The 16,512-nt window shown below is 40.8% G+C and overlaps 1 pseudogene; it reads left to right on the top strand.

Moving 5' to 3' along the window:
• The first annotated feature begins 253 nt into the window (after window positions 1-253).
• On the top strand, window positions 254-14,512 carry LOC146717110 (uncharacterized; annotated as a pseudogene).
• Window positions 14,513-16,512: the final 2,000 nt, after the last annotated feature.

Below are 16,512 nucleotides of genomic sequence, written 5' to 3' on the forward strand. Positions count from 1 at the left end.
ATTGTGACCCACACCCATTTTCACACCTTGGCTCCTTGGCTTCAAAGTTTGTCCATATGATAAATTTTAAGAACTGTTGGTTTTGCCACAACACTGGAATGACTGCAAGTGTCAGTAATTTCGATTGCGGTACTTCAGTCCTCATGTTTTTAAATCCAATTTTGGGTCTGTTTATGTGACATTATGTTTTTTTCATATTGTGAAACATGCTGCAAATCAAACTGAAATAGACTGAGTGTTATTTAAAGGCCGCATGAAAATCCTCTGCAGGTTAGTGCAGGATGAACAGGGTAGCTTGCTGTACCGAGATGGATTAAAAGCGTGTGTGACTGGTGCACAGTGGCTGTGGTGTTCGTGGTCAGAGTTAGGTTAGATCAGGTGTAGCAGATATTCATATGACTTTTAGCTGACGATGCTTAGATTCATTGACTAAATTCTACCTTCATACCACCTTTATACCATCGAGAAAAGAGACAGCATTGACAGTGTACTGTCACTGTAAAAGATGGAAATCAGCCAGGTGAACTCAAGAAATCTCTGTTGAAATCTTGTTGAATTCAGTTGTGTAAATCCACAAACAGAAAGGTGGGTCATTGCTTTCTGACCTCTGACTTCTCAACTTGGACCCCTTTTAACTTCTTAATGACTTCCTGGTAATGTGCATTTGGTGTGCTGCGTTCACAGAATCCTTTTTCTCTTATGTAAGCTGAACAACAGCACTGTTTTTCATTTGTAGATGCTAGCTGTTTCACATAAGAAGATGCTTTCAGTCCTACTATTGGGGTTTGAAAAAATTATTTGCTGTTAGAAAATTGCATGACAATGAATTGAATATTACATTGTATTATGTTTACAGTCTAGCATCTTGGTTGTCCATTACATATCAATTTCTCAATTAGTTACTATATTTTAGTTTTCTAGTTTATTTATCATAGTTTTTTATAGTATAGTTAATTATTATACTTGATCTACCTGAAGCCAGTAAGTCATATTCTTGTTTGCACTACTTGACATTTGTCTCAGTAACAGACTTGAAGGTGCCCAATGCTAGCACCAGTTCTAGTCATCAAACAAAGTGGAGCTAACGAGTAGGTTGCTTAAAGATTATTGACAACGTCATATTATATTTGCATATACTGCACTGTCACTGACATGAACGGCTAGTCAAACTCTCAGTCTAACATATCAATAAAACTGTTGTGAAGAAAAGAGTCACAGCAATTGCTAATCAGATTAGCACAGAAACCAGGAGAGAAGACTTTCTGATTTTCATTTTAAGGTCAGCAATTTCCCCATAGTGGATCCAAAGTTAAAAAATCACAGTAAACCGTGCAATGTAGGGCCGCATCTAAGAACTGCTACCACTTTAATTAACTGGCAGTCAAGGACATGTCCATTATTCAGTTTGTCACTGTTGTGCTTGCGTGCAAATCAGCCAACAGTGTGCAGCAATCAAACTCGCCCAAACAGTATGCATTCTTTGGTAATACTATTTACAGTTAGAGTCACAACTTTGTCTTCTATTCTTACATGTAAATATCCTATTTTCACTAAATCCATATATATCTTTAGATTTAGATTTTTTAATAATTTATACTGTACAATCCAATGGCAAGGAGAGTGGAAATCTGGTTCTGATGTGCACTAACTGGTGTATGTTCTGAATGACAATAAAGTGGCTAGTGTATTCTAATCTAAAAATATAAATTGACCTTTCCAGATGTAAAACTGGAAATTATTAGATTCCCCAGGGGAATAGCCCAATTATATAAGAGCTGATTCTCCAACAAAGAGACTAAATTGAAAATGCTGGGATACAAAGTCAAATCAAACAGCCCAAAGTTTCTGAAGCATCATTACTTTGCTGGAGATGGTTTGAACACAGTAAAAACCAGAACATACCAAATAGATAATGAATAAATAGGTGCTGTTAGAGTATATTCCCATTTATTAGACCAAGACAATAATCTGTTGATGACTGACTTCTGCCCTCTTTTCCCTGAGTAGGAATAGTTGTAGGAATTGTTATGAGAGTCCCGGAAAATAGGTTGCTGCTCTGAATCTTTGTTTTGAATCTCTGAATGCTCTGAATCTGTTTTTCCATGGAACAAAAACTTTTTTGTTTTGTTTTTTCATGTCATTTTAAGTTTTTTTTTAGATGGAAAAGCAGTGTGCACTGTTAGCCTTTGCAGTAATTTCCATAGCTTAGTATTGCAAAATCAACAGTAAATGTTGTGGCTTCAGTGCCACAAAATTTAGAACGGAAATTTATATTGTTCAGCTTGCATGTTAAAAACCACAAACATGTAGCTAACTATAGGCTTTCTTGTGGAACTGAGAACTGCCCTGCCACTTTCAGAACATTTTCTGCCTTCATTCACATATGCCAAGGAATCACAGAACAAGAAGGGTGACCACCGAGGAGGAGTTTTATAAGTTCACTGGTGACCTCAGCTGTCAAGTTCCTGGATGTGGGTATGCTCTACAAAACTTCACAGCTCTTTGTGCCCCTATCAGATTTCATATCAAAGATGGGGGGGGGGGGGGGGGGGGGGGGGTCCATTTGAAGGTTGCTCTAAATACTTCAGTGTCCGAACATCATTTTCCAGCCATATTTCTCAAAAACATAAGTAGACAGTTCAGCAGTCAAGGCAACAAGAAATTGGGGGATTTGCCATAATACAAGGACAGGACACAGTTAATCTATTAGAAGAGAGTTGACTTTGTGTCATTTAAAAATGCAGGCTAAAATGCTCTTGCCAGCCAGCACTATACAGAGCATCATAGAGGAATTTCAGGATCTTTGCAGCTGTGCAATGCACGAAGCAAAAGTAGACACTGAATCTAACACCATTAACCTTTCATTGGTAATGGTAGGACTAAGGGTGGAAATTATGACAAACTGTAAAATATACTGTATTTTACTATGTATTTTTCAACTTTTCAATGCAAGACCTTGAGTTTGTAGTTCTTTTGCAGTCCTGGGATTGATTTTCAGCTTCAGACAAGGTCCCCAAAACTGCCTTTCTGTTAGTACTCAATCCTAATCGCAGTGTTCATCTTTTAGTGAGGACATATTTGTTGAAATAGCCATATGAAGTTGCTTTTCCATTGATCTCTCTCTCTCTCTCTCTCTCTCTCTCTTTTTTTAGATGGCAGACCAAAGAATTTGAATGACGCCATTACTCTGGAGCTTGTGAAAGATTTCCACTCCAACTGTCGCATGCAATCACAAGAGGAGACAGAGGTCATCCAGAGGAAAGGAGAAGTATGGTTAGAATTGTTGTGGAGGCCATGCAAGTTAACTGCAGAAACCCTAAACGTGCGTCCAGTGAAGAGGTTGCTAAGATCATTGTAAACAGATACCCTCAAACATTTGCAGATTTTACTGAAAAGGGAGAAAGACTGGGTTGTGGACATTATTCACTACTAAGAAGCATCAAATCTAGAGTTGAACATGTTAATCAAGATAATACAACACATAGACTTCGTCAAACAAAGAGAACCAGGAATGAGGAAGACTGTAATCCCAGCAGTAATGCAACCTCACCTAAAAAAGTTAGATGCCTTGTTGATAGCTATGGTTGTATAAATTGGCAGCCAGTTGAACTTCCTTAGGGGGAAACACAAGCTTCTTTGGAGGAAAAGAAACACATCCTGTTAACAATATTTAATTTAGAAGGACCTGGAGCTGTGGAGAGACCTGATGTGGATGACTTCATGTGCCTCACATATATTTCTCAGCGGCAGCTTATCAACAGTTGTCCCTCACTTTCAGTAGCTGAAATTCAGGAGCAGTGGCCATTCTTGTTTACTTGGAAAGGTCTTTCGAACCACTTTTACAAACTCACAGGCATCGATATCAGTGAGCGCTTAGGTCAGGCCCTCATAACCAAAGGCAGAAGGATTATTAACTATTTCTCTAGCCAGAAGCTCAAATGGAACCTTGGTATAAGGACACTCATCCAGTAGATAGAAAGTGAGGGAGTTTTGACCAACAACAAGGTTGGCACAGCAGCCATACTTCTCATGATGAAGTATTACAAGGAAGACGAAGACTCCCTCTTTGTCTTAGCAGATGTAAGCTTTTTTCATACAGCTCTATGTTTAATGCTGTTGCTTGCTGTCCTGTTTTGTTTTTTGTATTTTTTGTTACATAAAATGTCTTGGTCCTCTTTCTGGCAGGAAACATCTACCAGGATGTCCCTTGAAGCAGAGATCAACCTGCCAAGCACCCCAAGGCTGATTATGCTTGGTAAGAAGTCATTCGTGAAATAGAGCTGATTAGACCATATTAAAATTTCTGTTTGGCACAGGAGCTTTTTGTGGACACGGGTATCCAGTCTCTGTTTTGTTAGCTCAAATTTCTGTAATTTCCTTTATAAACCAAGGTTGTTGGACATGTGTCTCAGTGAATCCAGCAAAGTAAAAATATCAAATTTCACATTACATATTACTGATCAAAATGGTAGTCTAGCAACACCAACAGCAAAAATACTGAAGTCAATACTGTAAAGTTTAACAGCAGCACAAACTATAAACTCCAAAATAACCATACAGTTGATTCATCTCCGGTAATTTAATTGGGCTGATTCTTTGTTAGGTGTGTTTAATGTGCACAATAATTCCCAATTATGTACAATTATAATATGTTAAAACGGACTTATTTACATAAGGCCATTAATATGTCTTGATGCATTCTCAATCATCCAGGAAAATAAATCTCCAAAAGTTGATTCTGTTCATCTGGACGTAGCGTTTTCTGGGAGAAACGTTTCGTCACTCATCCAAGTGACTTCTTCAGTCTCAGCTGACTGCAGGTTTCCCCAATCTTATAAACAGTACATTTGCATAATGAATGAAACCAGCCCACTGAAGGAACAATGGGCTGTGAGGTCAGTTCCTTAATCATAATTATGCAAATTCTCATGACCATTGATCAACAACCACTGACCAAAACCCACTGATCAAAGACCACTGATCAATGGCCATGAGTACCATTCACAGAAAGTTGGGGAATGGCTGCAATCACAGCATTGTAAGATGGCGAAAGATGTACCCTTAGGCCCCCTCCTCGATTCAGAGATGGTCTTTCCCTTTTCACGTAAATGGCCTCCTTGACTCCACGCTCAAACCAGTGTTCTTCCCTGTCCAGGATGTGTACTTTCTCATCCTTGAAAGAGTGTCCACTAGCCTGTAGGTGTAAATAGACTGCAGAGTCCTGGCCTGACGAGGTAGCTCTTCTGGTTGTTTGGTTTCCCCGATGTATAAATCCTGGCAATCCTCCTGGCACTTAACAGTGTACACTATGTTACTCTGTTTGTGTCGGGGGACCCGATCCTTGGGGTGGACCAATTTTTGGCGCAGCGTGTTTTGGGGTTTAAAAGCCACAGAGACCCAGTGTTTAGAAAAAATCTGTCTCAACTGTTCCGATACTCCTGAAACATTGGAACTAATTCAGAGGTATGTTTGAACAGTTAGCTAATAGTGATAGATGATGAATAAATTATCCCTAAGTAACTCATTATTTCAAATCACAACTCAATGTTACTGTATGTTACTATTTATTATGGCATGTTTTAAGGTTTTCTTTAAGGATAAACCCTGAAGAGGGAACAAAATGTACCTCCAAGGTTGGGACAAGCAGAAAGACTGGGACCACTGTCAGTGTTGGGGAGTAACGGAATACATGTACCGCCATTACGTATTTAAAATACAAAATATGAGTAACTGTATTCCGTTACAGTTACCGTTTAAAAAGGTGGTATTCAGAATACAGTTACTTTGTTGAAATAAATGGATTACACTGCGGTACTTTCCTGTTTCGTTTTGTCGCGGGTCAGGACTGTGTTGCAGGGAGAATGGACGTTATGGGTCTGTGAGCGCGAGGAGGGAGAAAAGGGGGAGTGGAAAGGTACAAGTTGTCATTGAGCAAAAACAGGAGCTGGAAGCATGTAAATATAATAATAACCACTTCAGCCAAGAAGAGTGCCTGACGAGCCCAGTTGTAAGTAAGCTATTAGGACTCGACTGTACACCGTGTTCGTGTTTTCCTCCGAAAACAATAGTTCCGTTGGAGCAGTCTTTCAACGCCTCTCTCTGTCTCTCGCAAGAAAAGTTGACCCACACAACAAGCCGACAGGGACCCCGCCGTATTAGCCAGAGGTCCCTTTACTACAGTTCGGAGTCGCGGACCTTCAGTAATAGTAATAATAATATATTAAGTAATCCAAAGTATTCAGAATATGTTACTGTCATTGAGTAACGTAACGGAATACGTTACAGAATACATTTTGGGGCATGTATTCTGTTTTCTGTAATGGAATACATTTTAAAAGTAACCTTCCCAACACTGGCCACTGTGAAGCGAAAGGTTGTTCACATTAACCCTCATGTCACAACTTTCCTCCAGCGGCTTACTGGAGGAAAGTTAGCCTGTCCCGTTTGGCTCTTTTGGCATCAGAATTGTTGTCTAAAGGCAAAGAAAGATGCCCAACGGATTTACTTTACCAAATTGACCATCTCATTGATTTTTTTCCCTTCTTTTACCCGTTTGTTAAAAATTATTTCAGCTACTTACACTTTAATTGTCACATGTATTGGCTCACCCTACAAATCAATGAACTCAGTCCACAAAGCAAGATCAGGGTTCAGTGCAGGACAGTCAAGTTACTTCACACCACACACCCTCATCCGTGTCCTTGTGGACCCTGTTTTGTGCATTGATTTGGTGGTGTGAGCCAGTATTTTGGACAAAGTGTATATAAAGGCAGACGTGTGGGGCTTGATATTATATTCATTACAAATCAGTTAATTTGTATGGTGCCAACAAAATGAATGCCAAGACACTTCACATTGTAGGTTTAAGACCCTACAAAATATGAATAAGAAAACCCAACACCTTGAGCATATGTTGTCTGCCATGATATGGATATGACATAATATCGTTATTGTTTGTACAACCATCAGAGAAAATAATGGATTACATGGTTTAGTAAAAACAAGTGCTTCCTCGATGAAAATATGTTTTCAGTTCTTTTCAGTTTTTGATTTTGGAAATGTGTATTTCAGCAGGGAAAAATCAGAACTGAAATAAAGTGGTGTCAACCACATGAATTATATTTTGTGTGTGTCTATCTAGCTATCCATCCAATTTTTTTTGGAACCCTCGAGTATCTTACAGTATGTTACTGTTAACTGAAATTACGGTCAATTACGACCTGTTAAACAGTAAATGACCGCCTGTTGGGACACGGTGTCCTCTAGCAGAGATGAATATTTTTGGTACTGATGATGCGTGATAACGGTAAGTTACTGGTTAATATATTGCAGTTTATTATCTTGCAGCGGGCTTACAGTGACATACCGTGAATAAACAGTAGTATACCAATTTCTTAATCACAGTATGATGTTACTTTGTTGACGTAATTTACGACATAACGACATAACGGTATCTCACTGGCGTCACTGTCGCCAGTGAGATACCATAAAAAAGGCCACGGTACATTACCATAATTTGTCCAAGAGTATTATACCACACCAGCAAAACACGGTATCATCCTGCAGAACGGTAAGCTACCGTAACACGGCGTCACGGTATGACGCTGGCAACAGTGACGCCAGTATGTTACCACAAAGTGGCGATGAAAAGTCTAACAGTGTGGGTTGCAGGTAGACAACAGAGTGGACAGGTTGGCAGTAAAAGGTCTAACAGAGGGAGACAGAAAACCACACACTCTGTATTGTAAACTGGGTATAGGTGTCGATATCAAATAACATGAGAAGTCTTTTTGTTGTGGGTGAAAGCTCACACAGAACTGCCAAATGTCCAGGGGGTTTAAACCAGACATCTCCTTGCTGTGAGGCAGTAGTCCTAACCACTGTGCCACCGTGCAAATCATTCTTGACAGGCCATGATGTTTTGCCTCATTAGTGTATAATATCGAGCATCTCGTGCTTAATAGTGCAGTCCAGCGGTTCCCAAACTTTTTTCGCTAGGCCCCCTTTGTTTTACAAGAAAAATGTTCGTTAACGTCTCTGCTTTAAGATTTTTTTTCTCTTGTCACTGTAAGCGCATTGGGTATTCCAACACAATCTCACGGCAGCTATTGAAATAGTCATAACTTCTAATCAGTTAAATTTGTGTTCAGTCCTGAAAATCTCTACTTCTGATTCATGTTTGTGTAAACAGAATTGATGTTTTCCTTTTTTAAAAACAAGTCGTCACACCAGAGACTTGGTTAAGTTTAGGGATAACAGCTTGGTTAGGGGTCCTTTATACCTTGTATAACTCTGGTAAAACAATCTAGATGATATAAAATATGATGTGGAATGTTTTGGGTATCACTCGCAGATAGTTGTTACTGCAACACTTTTCTGTTGCCATTAATGCCTGTAATTGTGATCTCTTTATTGTGTTGACTGACACTCACCACAGGCACACATGGAACACACACTTTCTTAGCACTAGATACTTGCAGCAGACACAAAATATAGTAAAATCCATTGTATTTTACTGTCATAAAAACATGACAATTTATGTCCATGAAAGCACAAAAATAGAACTTGAATTTACATTTTGACACTTTGCTGGCAATTCTCTTGCACTTTTGAGAGTTGGACAAACTCCATGGAATAGGGTTAGCGGGGCCGTGTACTCATACAAAAAGGCACATTCAGGTTTCTGCTGTTTTTCTTCTCATGCCACAGGATAATACACCAAAACTCTGTGGCGATAATCTGATCTTGAGAGAAAAACTGAATTTTAAAAAACTCCCAGCCTGCTTTACCATCTTTGAACTTAAACTAAACTTGACTCTTAAACTAAAAACTACAGATCCTCCACACAAAATTCAACTTTGGAAAAGTTGGTGCTTACTTTCCTGCATAACTTTGAATCTATGATGAAATCAAAATAGGACTTCCAAATAATAATCAAAAAACAGTAGCTGTGCTGAAAGGGGTTAACCGATCGATAGGATGACTTTGACAAGTTAAGCTTTATTCTAGTATGGATTTACAGTAAGTCTCGAAAGTTTTTCATGGCACTTCATATCAAGGAAGGCAGTAAGCCTTTACAAACACATAATGGATATATCTTGGCTTTGAGTTACACTTGTAGAATCCTTCTGCCAAACAACAGAGCTGAAAGGTAGAATAAAAACCCTGTTTTGAAGTTTCCAAAAATCAATCTTTCCTTTCAACAGACATACATTATGAGGTTGGCACACTTCCATTGCAGCAGTATATCCCAGCTACACATTCGACACAGGCTCTGATGGAATAAAACCACTTGAGCAGGTTCCTCTCACTTCACTCTCAGCATTCAAGATCAATTTCTCAAATTCTTTCTTCTTCCCAGTTGGATTAATCATATCAGCAAGAAAACTACTACAACCATAAATGTTAAAACGTTAACAAGCTGTGCAGAACACAGGAGACTGATGTGTTATTCTCTTATTGTCTGCCATACTCAGGAGGTGGCCTCCAGGTGAATCCTGAGAGAGCAGGTGGTGGGTGATTAAAGGGAAGGACAAATACAGATGGAGTGTATTTTTGCTAGTGTATTTCCTGTAGATATCATGTGGAGAAAAAATTTAACTGAGTCTCTCCCTGTAAAGCTAGCACTTCCTTTGCCAAAAACCATTATTCCAACAAGTAATTGTTAAGTTCAGCCAGATCACATGCTGAGAAGAATAGGAAAGCATACAACATTATTTCCCCTGTATTGGCTTCTCTTCATTGGCTTCTCACATACAATCCCGCTCCTCACATAAAAGGTCTTAAATAATCAGGCCCCATCTTATCTTAATGACCTTGTAGTACCATATCACCCTATTAGAGCACTTCACTCTTGCACTGCAGGCTTACTTGTTGTTCCTAGAGTATTTAAAAGTAGAATGGGAGGCAGAGCCTTCAGTTTTCAGGCGCCTCTTCTGTGGAACCAGCTTCCAGTTTGGATTCGGGAGACAGACACTATCTCTACTTTTAAGATTAAGCTTCAAACTTTCCTTTTTGCTAAAGCATATAGTTAGGGCTGGACCAGGTGACCCTGAATCCTCCCTTAGTTATGCTGCAGTAGGTGTAGGCTGCCAGGGGATTCCCATGATGCATTGAGTATTTCTTCTTCAGTCACCTTTCTCAGTCACTATGTGTTAATAGAACTCTCTCCATTGAATCATACTTGTTATGAATTTCTCTTCCACAGCATGTCTTTATCCTGTCTTCCTTGTCTCTCCCCATCCGGTCACGACAGATGGGGAGAGACAAGAGACCCTGAGCCTGGTTCTGCTGGAGGTTTCTTCCTGTTAAAAGGGAATTTGTCCTTCCCACTGTTGCCAAAGTGCTTGTTCATAGGGGGTCAGATGATGGTTGGGGTTTTCTCTGTATGTATTATTATAGAGTCTGCTTTACAATAAAAAGCGCTTTGAGGCAGCTGTGGTTGTGATTTGGCGCTATATAAATACTGTAAAACTGAATTGAACTGAACTGAATATTTGATATGACTGTTTGGCCCATACTGTATATTGGTTACGTACAGGTTGAGCACTTCAGAAACTAACTATTTTTCATTCAAATACTGACTGTTTTATTTGATTTTGATTTTATTGATTAGCATTCAAATATCTCAGTGAAGACAGAACAAAGATCTACCACAAAGCAAGAAAGCATGAGACAAGGCTAATCAAAAAGTATTGGCTGAAGCATTTGCTTATTACGCCAACCCAAGAGATTTATATACTGCTATTAAATCATACATTCTTTTTTAATGATTTATAAACCACTACTGAGAGGAATATTTGGGTGACATATGCACATTTTGGTGGCACTATACTTGGGTTTGAATCTAACATCATTGTAAGTGAGTTCTTGATCGAAATCATTTTATTGAGAATAGTATTTCTTAAAATGGAGGATATGTATGGAGGATACTGTCTCACCTGGGACTCTCCACCCCCATCTGCCTCTGGATCAAGGACTTCCTGACAAATAGACCACAGTCTGTCAGACTCGGCCCCCACCGGTCCAGCACCATCACACTCAGCACCGGGTCTCCACAAGGATGTGTTTTGAGTCCCCTCCTGTTTACGCTCTACACATCCGACTGCTCCCCTACCCATCTCTCAAACACCATCATAAAGTTTGCGGATGACACCACAGTGGTTGGACTCATCTCAAGGGGGGATGAGTCGGACTACAGAGATGAGGTCAACAGACTGAGTGGTGTTCAGTTAACAACCTCCAACTGAACACCACGAAAAATAAAGAACTTATCTTGGACTTCAGGAAGGGCAGAGCAGACCCGGCCCCACTTTACATTCACGGGAGTTGTGTGGAGAGGGTACACTCCATGAGGTTTCTGGGCGTGCAGATATCTGATGACCTCTCCTGGACTGCAAATACTACAGCGGTGGTTAAAAAGGCCCAGCAGCGTCTCCACTTTCTGAGAGTGCTCAGGAGGAACAACCTGGAGGAGAGGCTGCTGGTGACATTTTACAGAGCCACCATAGAGAGCATCCTAACGTACGGCATAACAACATGGTATGCAGGGTGCTCAGCTGCGGACAGGAAAGTACTGCAGAGGGTCATCAACAGCCCAGAAGATCACTGGCTGCTCTCTGCCCAGCCTGGAGGTCACTGCAAACTCTCGGTACCTCAGCAGAGCTGGCAATATCATCAAGGACCACTCTCACCCCAGCAACCAACTGTTTGAACTATTACCGTCAGGCCGACCGTACAGGTCACATAATACCAGGACAAACAGATTCAGGGATAGCTTCTTTCTCAGAGCAATCACCGTAGTAAATAAGCACAAAAACAATTTAACCTATTCCATACTGTCACTGTCATTATATTATGCTGCTATTCATACTGTCATTATATTAATGCTGCTATCCTGTATATATTGTACATACTACTGTTTGAGTACTTACGATTGTTTTTTTGTACTTTTTATATTTTACATTTATATTTATTATTGAAACTTGCACCAAGGGAGTGGCACTCCAATTTCGTTGTACTCTGTACAATGACAATAAAGGCTATTCTATTCTATTCTATTCTATTCTATTCTATTCTATTCTATGTAAACAGAACAGTATCATAAAAAATATGATAAATAATGTCATTACATTTTTCAATTTCACTTTATGCCCTGAACCCTAACCTCATCCTAGCTGTAACCTTTATCCACATAATTTTAAAAAGAAGTATATAATAAGTAGACAGAAGTTGTAAAATGTGTGTAAAACAAACAAAACGAGCAAAAGGAAAACAACATAATAAGAAAATTACACTAACAGCTAACATATGCATAAGGAACAGTTAATAATATTCAATTTTACTGAGCAGCATACAGGGCTAATAATTCTTGATATGTTTAGAGGCAGCAGCCAACTCAGACAGTGTGTGTCTGTGAAAACTTGTGTGTATGCGTGTGTGAGCACGCTTGTATTTACAAGGTTTCTCCATGTGTCTAATAGTAAGTGTGGGGAGCCATACCCCTGACCCCCCGGACATGAACAAGGCGTGGAGGAGCTCCAGGCCCCAGACATCTAGAGGCCCCTCTGAGCACGAGAGCCCAGGGAGGACCGCCGCAGGGGCAATCGCGCTACCCACCTAAAAAAGAGCCGAGGAAGAGTTGGCCGTCCGACTGGGGTCTGGAATGTGGGGCCTCCCTGCTGCTGCGGAGTCGGGGCTGCTGCTTCTCCCCGCCGCAGGGAAAAGGGTAACACCACCTGGGTCTGGGTGCAGTTTCCCCCTCCAGGGGCAAGGGTACCTAGACCCGGTTCGTAGAGTACGCTTGGGGAGTGTGATTGTGTGTACAGTGTCTCTCTATGTCTGTCTCCACGTTGGTTGAGTGTTGAGTAATTGCATATGAGAGCATGAGTTTGTATCTGTGTGTGCCTGTATGTCTATATGTCAGGTTGGGTATCAGACGCCACCTCTCTGGGGACATCTCGGGCCCTCCAAGGTTTGGAGGCCTATCTCCCCCCACCACTCCCCCTGCCAGTGGCAGACGCCCTCAGACATCGGTGCGTTGGTGGTTCTTTGTGTCCGGGGATGGGCGTCCAGGTACACACTGGCTCACTCCTTGGTGGCTGCTTATCGGAGCCTGGACCCTGGGGCTCGCTCGGGCCACTTCGGGGGTGGGGTGCCCTCGGCCTGGGGCTCGGTCACCCTGGCACAGCTGGCTGCCGGCGGAGCTCACGGGCGCATCACTGCAACCCCCCCTGGCTTCTGCCCCGCGGCTGCTGAGTGACCCCTCATCTGGGGCTCTCCTCAGCTCTTTCTGGGATGGTGGCGCGGCTGCCCCTCTGTTGGTCTTCCTTGGTCTCTTGTGTTCTGGGGGCCTCTGAATGTCTGGAGCCTTGATCTCCTCCATACCTGCTTCATGCCCTGGAGGACGGGGCTGTGACCCCCCCACACCCTCTAGTAGATCATTACATGAAGGAACCTTTTAAAAACAAGCGTGTCCATGCTCACAGGTGTACACACGGGTGCTCACACATACAAACTACACCCTTTTTGGCTCCTACCTCAAAGCACACTGTGCACTGTCGATCTTACACAATAATGTTTAATATTTAGTATTTACTGTAATATTCCCATAGATCATCATGATGTTGTTTATTGTATTGCTCTCGTTTTCTTCTGCTTGTTTTCTTTTTTCTTTCTCAACAGGTGATCCAGGTGATTGATATATGTATTTTTTTGTCTGCTTATTTAGTTGGTTTTTGTTTTTTTTGTCTTTATCTCCCTCTTCTCCGCTGTTTTTTCCCCCTCTTCCTTTCTCCCTTTTCTTTTCCTCATTCAAGTCTTTCCCGTATATAGCAAGTGAAAATAAAAAAATAAAATAAAATAAACAATAAAAGGTGAATCAAATAGACCATTACGGCAAGGCTGGGATGGTCAATTTGGTAAAGTAAATCCATTGGGCATCTTTCTTCGACTTTAGACAATAATTCTGATGGCAAAAGAGCCAAACAGGACAGCCACAAAAAAAAAAAAAGAGCCGAGGAAAATGTAGGACAGGGGTCACCTAGCAGCCACAGTGCAGAAGCCTCAGGGGGCTGCAGCGACAAGCCCGCAGGCTCCTCCGGCACAACTGAGCCACGGGGATAGGCACCACCGAACTTTCACCAGGGGTGAGCCAGTACGCACCCCGTGCATCCACCCTGGACAAAGAGATCCACCAATGCACTGGCGGGTGGGGACACCAGCCACTGGGAGGGAGTGTGATGGGGGGAGAAAAGCCGAGATGTTCCGACCTGACACATGTAAATAAAGCAACGGGCTCACACAGACACTAACATGCATTCGCACTCTCATGCACACACATGCAAATACTGAGCACTCACCCAACATGGAGACAAAGAGAACTGAACAGAGTACACACACTCACACTCTTAATACATACTCTATACTCCCGGGTCCAGGCACCAGTACCCCCAAAGAGGCAATCTGCCCGCAGACCCATGACATGGATGCCTTTACTCTGGGGCTCAGTTAAGCCAGCGGCAGCTTCACTGCGGCTCACAAATGACAGCTCACTTGACCACGGTGCTGGGCTGCGATCGGCATTCACTCAGCTTTAGCGTCAATCTGGGTTTTTGGCTAGGTTAGTGTTAGCATGGTGTCTGGCTAGCTTAGCATTAGCATGCTTTCTGTGCGACTGCTTGTAAAGAGGCTAAGTTGTGTAAGCAGCAAATACAGTTGTTTCTGTCCTAGATGCAGTTTGCACTTGCCATTATGCTCTTGTCCTTTTGTGCAATAGAAATAAAAGTTATGTCCATACTAACGCTGTAAACTGACCTGCTATTTTCCTCCTACAACAACTGAAATCAGCTGATTATAGCACAAGTGCAAGAACCAATTGATTCCCATCCCTACTTATCTGACTGCCATCTCATAGTGTTAATAGTAGTTAATGTTTGTCATATTTACTGGCTTTTCTACGCTAAGAAAGAATTGCGTACTCATTCTTTCTTATAGTGGTTTTGTCACAAAGGTAAAGCTAGAACAAGACAAAATGCAAAGGTCACAAACTGCATTTGCTAACAGTTGAGGCTGTAACACCAAATCCCTAGGTGTATTGAATTAGTAACTTTTGTGGTCTCATAAAGTCAGGACCCCTTGTCATCACAGTACATGAAGAGATTATAGTTATATAATTATAACTATACGTTTTATTAGTTTTATAGTTATAATTGTATATGTCCTATGTGTTTTAGGTGGTGGATGTGTCGAAATTTTGTCCCCTTCGTATATGTATACCAGGGGGCATTTTTATGTTAGCAGCTGCAGTCTGAGGATATAGAACTGTAATATGTAAAGAATATTGTGCCATTTTAATCCTAGGGAGGTTTTGAATAAATACTGATTTCACAGTGAGAAAATTAAGTGTAGCCATGAAAGTGAATATGTAATCAAGAACTCTTGTTGTTTGAGTGTGCTGTTTACTTGAGTTATTCTCTCCGGAGCTCCTCTCAGATGCAAAACAGCAATTTCAGATGGTAGTGAGACAGCTTGGGAATGATCTAAAATTGATTTGCTGTTGAAGACTATATTTAACTATATATTTTAAACACCTGGCAAGGATACTTAGTTTCAATTTTCAAACCACAAGCTGAAGAATCAACTTTTTGATAATGTAAAGCAATTAACAGCAGTTTGAGTGTCCACTCATTCATTTTCTTCCACGTATCCAATTCAGGGTCACAGTAGGGGGTTGTAGTCTATTCTGGCTGTCATGGGGCACCATGAGGCTATGTAATGTATATTTTACTTCTTCTTATGGGGAGCCCAGTGGTGTGTCTACTACAAAGTAATACAGACTTTGAGGTCTGTATTACTTAGTTTCTTAGTTTCTTGAAAAGGTTTCAGCTGTGAAATGTTCTGGTAATCTGATGATTTGTCTGATAAACAACAGAAATACACCACTGCCACAGCTAGTTACAAGTTATGATGCAAAACTGTGTGGCTGTACACAAGCAAAAAAGCAAATGGAGAGATGCCAGAGAAAGACTTCAAGACCACTAATAGAATCCTAACATCATGTCACTGAGTTCCTAGACTCTGTTGAAGTTTGTTATACAAAAAGAGGAAAAGAAAAACCCTCAAAACACTCCATGTGAATAGCTTTCATAATACTTTATTCTATTCACACATGCAAGTACTGATGTCATATTACAGCAGCTTCCGATATTTAATTGTCCTTTTACATGATGTGTCATTTTAACATTTGTGTCTATTTGGTTATTTAATATAAAAATTGGTACCACTTTACATATCTATAAACTATTTATTAGGAGAGTGTTATTGTAATTCCTTCATCAGTAATCTGTATGCCTTAATAAGGGCAGGAATGAGAAAAACCTTACTGGTTCCTTGCCAAATAGTGAGACAAATCTGTTCACCTATATATTGCATCTTTATTTTGAACATGTTAAAACAGTATAATAACAACAACAGAAAAAAGAAACAAACAAACAAAGCAAAACAAAAGTAACA

Source organism: Copadichromis virginalis, linkage group LG2 (genome assembly GCF_057382275.1).
Source record: "Copadichromis virginalis isolate Kocher_CV1m ecotype Utaka linkage group LG2, C_Virginalis_male_GT1.1, whole genome shotgun sequence".
Classification (NCBI taxonomy): Eukaryota; Metazoa; Chordata; class Actinopteri; order Cichliformes; family Cichlidae; genus Copadichromis; species Copadichromis virginalis.